The sequence below is a fragment of the Rhipicephalus microplus genome, chromosome 5 (genome assembly GCF_043290135.1).
Source record: "Rhipicephalus microplus isolate Deutch F79 chromosome 5, USDA_Rmic, whole genome shotgun sequence".
Classification (NCBI taxonomy): domain Eukaryota; kingdom Metazoa; phylum Arthropoda; class Arachnida; order Ixodida; family Ixodidae; genus Rhipicephalus; species Rhipicephalus microplus.
This window is the reverse complement of record NC_134704.1, coordinates 167,551,000-167,562,733: the sequence shown is the minus strand read 5'-3', so window position 1 is coordinate 167,562,733 and position 11,734 is coordinate 167,551,000. Positions and strand designations below refer to the sequence as shown.

Genomic DNA, 11,734 nt, shown 5'->3' with positions numbered 1-11,734 from the left:
CATCACCTTGCTTCTCCCGGCCATTTAACCATATTGACGTTGACTTGTACGACTTTTTTCCCTAAAGCCCATATGGTAACTGCTGAGTCATTGTCTCTATTGATGGCTTGACACCTCATGCTAAAACTGCTATGTTGCCAGAGGTGACATCACGTGCAGTTTGCAAAGTTACCCTTCACAGTCTTGTTATTCGCCATGGCGCGCCACATGACGTACTCAGCGTCTGCAGACGTACGTTCGTTTCTGAAGCCTCAGAAACCCTTTTTTGTGAAGGCAACGTATTGCACCTGACAGCCAGCGCGTACTATCCGCAAACAAACTAATTGACCGAAGGCTTTAACGGACGAGATGCTAATCATGTACGCGTTCACTAACCAACTGACCCACATACTACCCTTTGTTATTTACGTGTACAGGAGTGCCACTCATACTACGAGAGAATTCTGTCCCTCTTCCTTCTCTACGGGCGCCAGCCTTTCTCATTCATGCAAACCATTTTCTGGTATCGCCTGGAGGCTTCAGAATTGACAAATCTTTCCGAAGTCACTACTTATGCGAAAGAATTCAGACAGCTCACGTTCCTTAACAATACAAGATCAAGCGTCCCAGATAAACTGTCACAAAGAAGACCTGCCTTCCCAGTCATGTTTATTTGGAAATTCAGAATGGTTCACCTGCTCGGGGCCTTTCCACAAAGCTACTGCCCAAATTCAAAGGCCCCTACCGAGTCCTACGTGAAGCTTCTCCAGTCATGAGAAAGAGTTTTTGCAGCACGAGCCGAAATACAATGACAAAAAGGTGTACATTGAGAGGACACAGCTCTAAGTCTATCTCTTCCTGTTTTCGTATTTTGCCTCTCACTACGAATATTTTTAAATGCATCGCCAACAAGCCCACATTGCAATTTTCCCCGGTCCGCACTGAGCCGGTTAAACCATTGATAGAACGACGCCGTCGTGACCTGGCGACTGTAAAGTCTTATTTCGGTATCTCCGCTTGAATATCTCGTAACAACACTTCTGAAATTCGTTTAATCATTTCGAATACACTTTCTATAGCGCAAACCAGCAGAACTGCGAGGCATGGCACACTTGTTAATTCACTTCTTGCCAACACCAGCGATGCCATCGGTTCCCCCTACACCTCTTGCACCAGCGAGGGCATCAGTTGGTGCCATTATAAGAACACCTGCAATGAATAGAAAGAAGAGTTTTGAAGCCGGCGTATGTTGTCTGTAATCACTGTATCTTGCCTCAATAAATATGCAGCATGGGTGAATTAGTGGCCAATTTCTTATATAATTATTGTTTAGAAAAAATAACGCGCAAGGCTATAAAAATTCACATTTTCATTGCTGTTTCAACAATGAACAAATACCCATATTTTGACTGCTGCTATTCCTCAGTGATATTAAAATGACTGTGAAAAATTGTGGGCTCGATCTTCCTGAACTTCGATTGTGTACATCTTCACCTAGCAACTATTACCATATCTGAACCTACGAAAAACTGTTACTGCGTCAAATAATTTACAGTTAGTGCAATCGATAAATTTTGGCGCTTAGCCCCTGTCCTATTTTAGTTTTACAAAGTGTGAATATGTTTTTCAATTTGAGGGCTCCTTGATCCTTAAAGGGATATAATTTCATGCCAACCAATACTTCGAAAAAAAAACTGCTGAAAGGGCACCTAAGTTTATTAAAGGTAACACCATGTAAAACTGGTTTTATTCTTAACCTAAAGGGTCCGTGAAATGGTTTTTTCACATTACGTTTTTGATTGAACCCCTAATGAAGGAAATCATTGGCACTAGTGTTCAATCGGAACACCGACTATTAACGGAGCTACGACTAATCCTACTCCGCTCCACCTTTCACCTTCATCTGCCCTCAACTCTTCCTTCGAGCGCTCGGGGCTAAGCTGCACCTTCACGGCGCATGCGTCACGATGTGTCGTGTGACCGCATACGCGTAATTCTTGTCCCTGATTCGATACTGGCAGCCTGTGCTGCGCGTTCTACAGCAGATCATAACATATGAAAACGATGGATTCAGTGGTGCAGAGCATGTAGCTTGGTGTGGGAGCGGTTGAAAACGTGTTTTACCGAGTCGCAGCAATCGGCAGCGATGTGTAGCAATTCACAAATTTAAAGCGTGTAAATAAATTACACAGTTTACGCAGAGAGCTCAAGACTCTTCATAAATTACTCCTGCAACTTCGTCTACCATCCCAAAGCGTTTAAAAAAACTGTCAAAACCCCATAGTGGTGGTCTAGTGGCTAGAGTACTCGCTGAACCGAAGGCCACGGGATCGAATTCTGGCTGCGGCGGCTGTATTTTCGATGAAGGCGAAAATGTTGTAGGCCTGTTTGCTCAGATTTTGGTTCACGTTGAAGAACCCCAGGTGGTCAAGATTTCCGAAGCCTTCCAGTAAAGCGTCCCTCATAATCATACGGTGGTTATGAGACAATAAACCCTATATATCAATCAATAAAGAATCAATCAATCATTCAAATAAATAGAAAAGCGCCTAAATCACTCTAGGGATCCTTTAATACTATCTGGGGCTACACAGATAACTGTGTACAATGTACAAAACTCCTAAGTCTTCTTTATGGGTGTTGCGTCTTTGGGGTCGTAGTAAAGCAAACCAGTAAAATAAAATGTCGAAAATGCATTAAGCAAGTGCTGTGTAGTTGAGCAACATCATAGAAGTATTATGCATGAACTATATGTCAGTCTATAGCCTTGCTGAAGAGTAGCTTGTCATATCTTTTGTTGTAGTTTTGACAATTGTGACTATTGGTCAGGTTTTTCGAGCAATGTTTGGTCAGTCGCGATGGGAGTTTAAAAATAAACTTCCGCAATCTCTTCTGGCAGAAACCTGTCAACGATGCTTTGAAAACGTACAAATTTTAGCGACTGAGTGCGGCAGTCTTTGGGAAGCGTACGCATTGCAGTCACAATGAGAGCTTGTAAAAGCTTATGATTTTTTTTTCGTTTTTGAACAACCGCTAGTCGAAGCAAAACATAATTATGCTCGATTTCGTAGCCTTGTTCATTATATTACGATTGTAATGAAGGGGTCTCTATAGAACTCGCGGTTATATAGCACATAATGGATGTTCAGCAGGTTTTTTACGACATAATAGAAAAAATACGTAAAGCAAACCGCAATATTGATGATTGTCAAGATAGCTGAGGCGTCAGAGAGTTTATTTTGACGATGTGTAGTTTCATTCCTGCCAAGTTGCTGATATATAAATCACACGTTGTGAAATACTAATTTGAGGATGCTTGGTTTTAATACATCTTCTCTAAAAAATCAGCGTACTTAAACAACGACAATATGCATTACAAAACAAGTGTAAAGTACGTTTTGGCTAACCTTTTGCAAAAATGAAAATACAGCTTAGTAAGAAGGCACATCAAAAAACAAACATCCTTTTCCCGATCTAGAGCCTCTATTGAATATACGTTTCAGCAAAGAAGCTGTGCACAAATAAAGTAGTCTCTAGGGTGTTTGTGAGGCTGAAATAAATTCAACAGTGGTACCTATCACAACAACAACAGCCATCAGCAGGTCCATTCCAATCACACGATTCATTCCTTCAGCTGCAAAAAAGTAGAATCGGCGAGTGTATGAGTTAGAGATAATATTCATCTTACAAGATAAATAATGAAGCTGCCTTCCTATGTTAACATCACATTTTTAGAGAAAACATTCGAGTATGTGTCTTTCGTTATCGTGCAGAGCTTTCGCTGCTAGCAACAACACATATTGTTACAAGTGTCAAGAGTGTGAACTATATAGAAGGCATTTCACAAGACCAGTATATTACACTCAAAGCAACGCAATCAGAAAGCCACAACCTCAAACAATTTGGTACACCAATTTCAGCAATAGTTGACAACCAGAAAGAAGCCCTAAAGGAGCCGAAGGACCATATTATGGTTCTGCCTGTTCCGAGAAGTGTTCACCCCATTCGTGATCTGAGGAGATGGCAAGCCACAGCCAAAGCTCTGCTAGAAATTGCTAAAAGTGAGCCTGAGGAATTCTCGTTTTCTACGTGGCTTTCACGTCCCGTAACAAGCTTTCAAAAAGTGTTAACAATAAAGGTGAGTTCATCCACTCCGCTTCCATCAACACTGCAAAATCGTAAATTGCTGAGCAAGTATCCATTGAATTGGTACTTTTATACCCAAGTAGACCGAGAATCTACAGCAAATATAGAGCCGTTCTAGCATTTACCAAAGTAGTAAACTCTATGCAGGCTGTGGCAATGGTAAAAAAAGTAATCAAGCCGCACAAGATTATTTAGTTTCCAGCTCACGTTGAAGAAATGAATCGTTCTCGAATGAACTACACCCAGTATGCCCACATAGCTGCAGGCGTACTTGTCCACCATGCAGACACAAGGCAAGAAGATAATGAGGTTGGAGAATTCAAGGATCACTTCCTCTCGCCAAACGAGCTAACGAAACATGTATATATGGGCAGCAGGATCTTCCCCCCTCTACACATTAAACTAAACAGAAGTGAAGTCATTACGCTATGGCTATTACAGACAAAAACCCACTCAAACCTGCTGGTAATTAGAAGAATTCATCCAGAGCTCTCTGTTCCTACATTATGTGATAAATGCCACGTAAGCATAGTTCTCGCTCGTATGCCTTGGCGTTGCTCTGCTTTACGCAGCGAGAAGGAAAACGCTGAAGGACGACGGGATGCAGCGTTACGAAGTCCTTCATTAGAGAGACAATGATGGGTCCAACAGGCCCGTGAAGCGGCTGAAATGCTAGACCTTTCAGTGCCAAAGTGGGAGGGGTCCTTTTCGGGCTAGGACACAAGTGCGACCTATTGTACTTCAATAAAGTTCTTTCAACCTCGCTTCCATTGCAACATAGAATTGCAGTACTTATCAAAATAAGCTATACAGCAACATTCACTCCTTCCACAACCTAATTCTGTGGGGGTGTGTACAACATATTCGGCTATAGAATCACCGTAAAAGGACATATTGTCACGGGGTCGTGACGTGGCCAAAGACAGGAAACTTCGTGTTGGGATTTAACTGTTTATTTGGGCAAACCTGTGCCCGGTAAAGGGAAAGTCTAATTACAGCAGCAGTCTTGCACAGATAGCAGTCTCGGACTGATAGCGGCGAACGCAGCGTCGGCCTTCGATCAACAACTGACAAGCGGCGAAGCGCGTCGGCATTTATACCTTTGCCGTCGAATGTTCTAGCTTTATTGCTGGCGGTGGCGTAGGTTCCAGAACAATCTGTACCGTTCGCACAGTGGGCGTGATCTTATCGAAATGATCTACTACAGTCCGGAACCTTCTCGAAACCTGCATGCGCGGTTTGCGCCGAGAATCGTGTGGTGTTTCGGAACGATAACAAAAACTTGTGAAATGGAACGTGGCATTGCCCCCCTCTGAAAAAAGGCATCCTACCGATGCTTTAACTAAAGATGAAGGTACAATAATAATGCAAGAAAGTACAATGAATAAATTACAATACAACAATAATACAAAACACACTGTTTCAGTTTGTTAACGTGCATGAAACGGCTTGAGGCGCGCGACATGGACAACTTCAGGTCTCGATCGGCGTCGTTGAGAGTTCGTGATGCCGTCGGGGACAACCTCGTAATCAAGTGGGCCGAGACGTCGAACCACCTTGTATGGTCCGAAGTACCATCGCAGAAGCTTTTCACTTAGTCCACGTCGGCGTATCGGCGTCGACACCCAAACACGTTCACCGGGCTGGTATTCCACGAAGCGTCGTCGAAGGTTGTAACGGTGGCTGTCGGTCGTCTGTTGGTTCTTAATACGGAGACGCGCAAGTTGTCGGGCTTCTTCGGCGCGTTGAAGGTACTCGCTCACATCGAGGTTTTCTTCGTTGGTGACGTTGGGTAACATGGCATCGAGCGTCGTTGCCGGGCTCCTTCTGTAGACCAATTTGTATGGAGATATCTGCGTCGTCTCCTGCACCGCCGTGTCGTATGCGAACGTCACATACGGAAGAATGGCGTCCCACGTCTTGTGTTCGACATCGACGTACATTAAAAGCATGTCGGCCATCGTCTTGTTAAGCCGCTCGGTGAGGCCGTTGGTCTGTGGGTGGTACGCTGTCGTCCGGCGGTGGTTTGTTTGGCTGTATGCCAAGATCGCTTGAATTAAGTCGGCAGTGAATGCCGTTCCTCTGTCGGTGATAAGGACCTCCGGGGCGCCGTGACGTAGGACGACATTTTCGACGAAGAACTTAGCTACCTCGGATGCACTGCCTTTTGGCAGGGCTTTTGTCTCGGCGTAGCGGGTGAGGTAGTCGGTAGCTACCACGATCCACTTGTTTCCGAAAGCCGACGTCGGGAACGGCCCCAGTAGGTTCCTACCAATCTGCTGGAAAGGTCGGCAAGGTGGATCAATTGGCTGCAGAAGTCCCGCTGGCCTTGTCGGCGGTGTCTTGCGTCGCTGACAGTCCCGGCATGTCCTCACATAATGAGTGACGTTGGTGGTAAGACGTGGCCAGTAGTACCTTTCTTGTATCCTCGCGAGCGTGCGGGAAACACCGAGGTGCCCTGCCGTCGGATCGTCGTGCAGGGCCTGCAGGAGTTCTGGTCGCAGACCTGAAGGCACCACGAGGAGGTACTTAGCTCGAAGCGGTGAAAAGTTTTTTCTTTTGTAGAAGACCGTTTCGTAGAAAGAACGACGCAAGTGCGCGCTTGAATACCTTCGGGACTTCGGCGGTCCTGCCTTTGAGGTATTCTATAAGGTCTTTAAGTTCCGGGTCGGCCCGCTGTCGTTCAGCGAAGTCGTCGGTATTTATCGTTCCCAAGAAGTAGTCGTCGTTCGAGTCGTCGGGTAGCGGTTGGTCGACAGGAGCACGAGAGAGACAGTCAGCGTCGGAGTGTTTTGTTCCGGACTTGTAAATCACAGTAATGTCATATTCTTGAAGTCTCAGGCTCCATCGTGCGAGTCGACCTGAAGGGTCCTTCAAGGTGGCTAGCCAACACAAGGCGTGGTGGTCGCTCACAACTTTGAAGGGCCTGCCGTAGAGGTAGGGGCGAAATTTCGACGTAGCCCAGATGATGGCGAGGCACTCCTTCTCTGTTGTGGAATAATTTGCTTCTGCTTTGGATAGCGATCGGCTGGCGTAACTAATAACCCTTTCAAGTCCGTCAGCCCTCTGAACAAGAACGGCGCCAAGACCTACGCTGCTTGCGTCAGTATGTATTTCAGTCTTGGCGAATTCGTCGAAATGGGCAAGTAACGGAGGCGTCTGGAGGCGATGTTTAAGCTCCTGGAAAGCGTGTTCTTGTGGCGTTTCCCACTTGAACTCCGAGTCGGCCTTGGTAAGGTTAGTGAGAGGATCGGCGATGCGGGCGAAGGTTTTCACGAACCGCCTATAATAGGCGCACAGGCCCAGAAATCGGCGCATGGCCTTCTTGTCAGTGGGCGGCGGGAAGTCGGCGATGGCGGCTGTTTTTCGTGGATCGAGACGAACTCCAGACTTGCTGATAACGTGTCCCAGAAACAAGAGCTCCTCATACGCAAATCTGCACTTTTCTGGCTTCAGTGTGAGTCCGGACGTCTTGATGGCTTGAAGTACAGCTTCAAGGCGCCGAAGATGCTCGTCGAAACTCGAGGAAAACACGACGACGTCGTCCAAGTACACAAGGCAAGTCTGCCACTTCAATCCTGCCAGTACTGTATCCATAACGCGTTGAAAAGTTGCAGGCGCTGAGCAAAGGCCGAAGGGCATCACCTTAAACTCGAAGAGGCCGTCCGGTGTCATAAACGCCGTCTTCTCTCGGTCTCTTTCGTCGACTTCGATTTGCCAATAGCCAGTCTTTAGGTCCATTGACGAGGAGTACTTGGCGTTATGGAGCCGATCAAGTGCGTCGTCTATTCGTGGGAGAGGATACACGTCCTTTCTTGTGATTTTGTTCAGGCGGCGATAATTGACGCAGAAACGTAGGGACCCATCCTTTTTCTTCACTAACACCACGGGGGATTTCCACGGACTCTATGACGGCTGGATATTGTCATCTCGCAGCATTTCATCAACTTGTCTCTTCATTGCCTCACGCTCTCGCGTCGAAACCCTGTACGGACTCTGACGGAGTGGTCTGGCATTTTCTTCGGTTATGAATCGATGTTTTGTGATTGGGGTCTGCCGAATTTTCGATGACGACGAAAAGCAATCTTCGTATTGCAGGAGCAGGGCCTTGAGCTGTTCTTGCTTATTGTTCGGAAGTCTGGGATTGACGTCGAAAGCTATGGGAGGGGCTTGGTTCCTCTGAGCAGGTTCCGCAGAATCGGCGAGGGCAAAAGCACTGGTGGCTTCGACAATTTCTTCAATGTATGCGACCGTTGTTCCTTTGTTCACATGTTTGTACTCATTGCTGACATTCGTAAGCATAACCGTTGCTTTGCCTTCCCGCAGCTCTGCAATTCCTCTTCTGACGCAATTATTTCGGGTGACCAACAGATGCTGATTGCCTTCAACGACGCCTTCCAAGTCAGGTGATTTAGGAACGCCGACTGAAATAATGACGCTTGAGCGAGGCGGAATGGTGACTTGTTCTTCCAGCACATTCAAGGCATGGTGTCCTGACGGCGTGCGCTGTGGTAGTGCTTCTTCTGTGGATAACGTTATCGACCTTGTTTTTAGGTTGATGACAGCACCATGGAGGCATAAGAAGTCCATGCTAAGGATGACATCTCTCGAGCAACGCTGTAGGACTACGAAGTCTGTAGGATAATAACGGCCGTTTATGGTGACTCTCGCAGTGCAGATTCCTGCAGGCGTTACGAGATGACCTCCGGCTGTGCGGATTTCAGGGCCTTTCCAAGCTGTCCTAACTCTCTTTAACTTCGCGGCGAACGACCCACTGATGACAGAATAGTCGACTCCAGTATCGACGAGAGCAGTCACACTGTGGCCGTCGATAAGAACGTCGAGGTCGCTAGTTCGCCGTCTCGCATTACAGTTAGGGCGTGGCGTCGGGTCACGGCTGCGTCGGCTTGTTCCGCTGCTTCCATGTTGCGTCGTCCGGCCACCTTCGGTAAGTGAGCTTTTGCCTTCAGGGCTTTGCCTGGTTGGTGTTGTGTTCAAAAAGCTCCTTCACATTGGCGTTGTCGTCGGAGGATCTTCGGTAGTTCGTCGAACAGCAACCGCACCTCCATAGGGTGCTGCCCTTAGTTTCCCGGATACGGGCTAGGAGACCAGCCCCGCGTTGGGCCAGAGTACTACCGGGGGTGCGGTGACATGCGGCGGCTGGGCGACGGCGAACGGGAAGGACTTCGTGGTGTCCATTGAGTTCCTGCCAGGTAGTCGGCGATGTCACGTGGCCGATCTCCTGGCTGCGGACGCGGTGCATTGACGGCGAAGCCACGCAGTCCCATCTGTCGGTACTGGCAACGGCGGTATGTGTGCCCGGCCTCGCCTCAGTGGTAGCAGAGTGGTGGTTGTCAGGTGCACGCCAAACGTCCGTTTTCCTCGGTGCAATGCGCTGGCCCGCTGGGGAACGGTACGACGTCGTTTGGGGTGGTGGCGGCGGTGGCGTCTGGCGACGGAAGTGTGACGGGGCGGCGTTTTGACGTGGACGGGGAGGAGCGTTGTGGCGCACTGCAGCGGCGTAGCTCATAGTTTCTGGCTCGGGCGGCGGTGTTTCGGGAATTCGAAGTGATTGCCGGACTTCTCGCACAATGTCGGCGATCGAATCCACTTGAGGCTGCTCCGAAGGCAACAGTTTGCGCAGCTCTTCCCGCATGATCGCTCGGATCGTTTCACGCAGGTCGTCGGAGTCACTGGCTTGAGCAGCAGCGCATTCTGGAGTCAGGCGACGCTTATACTGTCTGGTGCGCATGTCCAGCGTTTTTTCGATGGTGGTCGCTTCGGATACAAATTCTTGGACGGTGTTCGGTGGATTCCTCATTAGTCCCGCGAAGAGCTCCTGTTTGACCCCTCGCATGAGGAAACGAACGTTCTTTTCCTCAGGCATGTCTGAGTCAGCGTGACGGAATAGGCGGGTCATCTCCTCTGTGAAAATTCCAACCTTTTCATTTGGTAGCTGAAACCGGGTCTCGAGTAGAGCAGCGGCCCTCTCTTTGCGAGCGACGCTCGCGAACGTTTGCAGAAATGCGCCGCAGAAGACATCCCACGTTCGGAGCGTGGATTCTCGATTCTCTAGCCAGGTCCTTGCGGTGTCTTCCAGGTAGAAGTACACACGACGGAGCTTTTCTTCGTTGTCCCAGTAGTTGAGGGCGGCCACACGGTCGCATGTTTCTAGGCTGGTTTTCGGGTCTTTAAACGATGAGCCATGGAACGTTGGTGGTTCCCTGGGTTTATGAATGACGATCGCGGGATGGGACGCTCCGGTTGTCATTGTCGCTGCAGTCGAGGTCATGGTCTTGGTCTTCCGCGCCTTGTCTTGTAGAAGGCCGTACTCCGGTGGTAGACCTTGCTGTCGGCGGCTCGTTCGCTGCTTTTGGTTGGCGTCGGTGTCTTCTCCGCGACGGGGGCTGGGTTCACGGCTTGACGGGGGCGTCCGGTACATGAACGAAGCAGCACCTCCACCAGATGTCACGGGGTCGTGACGTGGCCAAAGACAGGAAAGTTCGTGATGGGATTTAACTGTTTATTTGGGCGAACCTGTGCCCGGTAAAGGGAAAGTCTAATTACAGCAGCAGTCTTGCACAGATAGCAGTCTCGGACTGATAGCGGCGAACGCAGCGTCGGCCTTCGATCAACAACTGACAAGCGGCGAAGCGCGTCGGCATTTATACCTTTGCTGTCGAATGTTCTAGCGTTATCGCTGGCGGTGGCGTAGGTTCCAGAACAATCTGTACCGTTAGAACAGTGGGCGTGATCTTATCGAAATGATCTACTACAGTCCGGAACCTTCTCGAAACCTGCAGGCGCGATTTGCGCCGAGAATCGTGTGGTGTTTCGGAACGATAACAAAAACTTGTGAAATGGAACGTGGCAATATTTTATAAAATAAATATTTCTGCAGCTAAAGAGAGTGCTTCCGTTTGCTGGAGATGATATATTGCTTTGACACGTGTGTAAGAATAGCGGCCATATTGGCAGCATGATCTTTCATTTTACCTGTTGCCCGATTCGTTGGTACCGACTATTGCCATCTCCGTAGGTAGGTGGATTCAAGCACATTGAATGCTGACTTATATATTGAATGCCAGCGGTGAGGATCACCTATTATGATAGGGCTAACTGGGTAGAATGAAATGGAAGTAAAGTACAGGTGAAACCTCGCTAACTGAGATGTCAAGAACCCTATGGCAGTTTAATATTTTTGTCCTAAACAGAAACGTTGAAAAAATGTACAAATAAATAATTGCCAATCAAAATTTTCAGAAACATTATTTGGCGTCCTTCGGCCATGGGACTTCGCAGCGGCATTCTACGCACTCGTGTAATTTTTTACCTATGTTAAGACGAAAAACACAAAGTCAAGCCGAGACAAAAAAATCACAAACGCGCATTGACAAAGAATGAAAGAATGAGACTGGCATACAGACATTCCAGCGTGTATGCTTGTGATTTCGAGGTTGGGAACCTGGTGATACACAGCTTTAGGTTCATACGAGCTTACGGTCGAGAATTCTTCCACTGGCTTCCGATTCCTTACTCTTGTCAAATGGTTAGAGCAGCTGGAATTAGAGAACCAAAACCTGCAACTGCGTCTTAGACTTGCCGAAGC

At 47.9% G+C, this 11,734-nt stretch overlaps 1 long non-coding RNA gene across 1 annotated transcript; it reads right to left on the bottom strand.

The window, feature by feature from the left end:
* Positions 1–902: 902 nt before the first annotated feature.
* On the bottom strand, positions 903–11,193 carry LOC119173325 (uncharacterized). The gene is made up of 3 exons (XR_012895229.1): positions 11,122–11,193; positions 3,554–3,613; positions 903–1,188 (listed from the first exon to the last, which is right to left on the bottom strand). It is a non-coding gene; the product is annotated as an uncharacterized LOC119173325 (long non-coding RNA).
* Between the last annotated feature and the right edge of the window lie 541 nt (positions 11,194–11,734).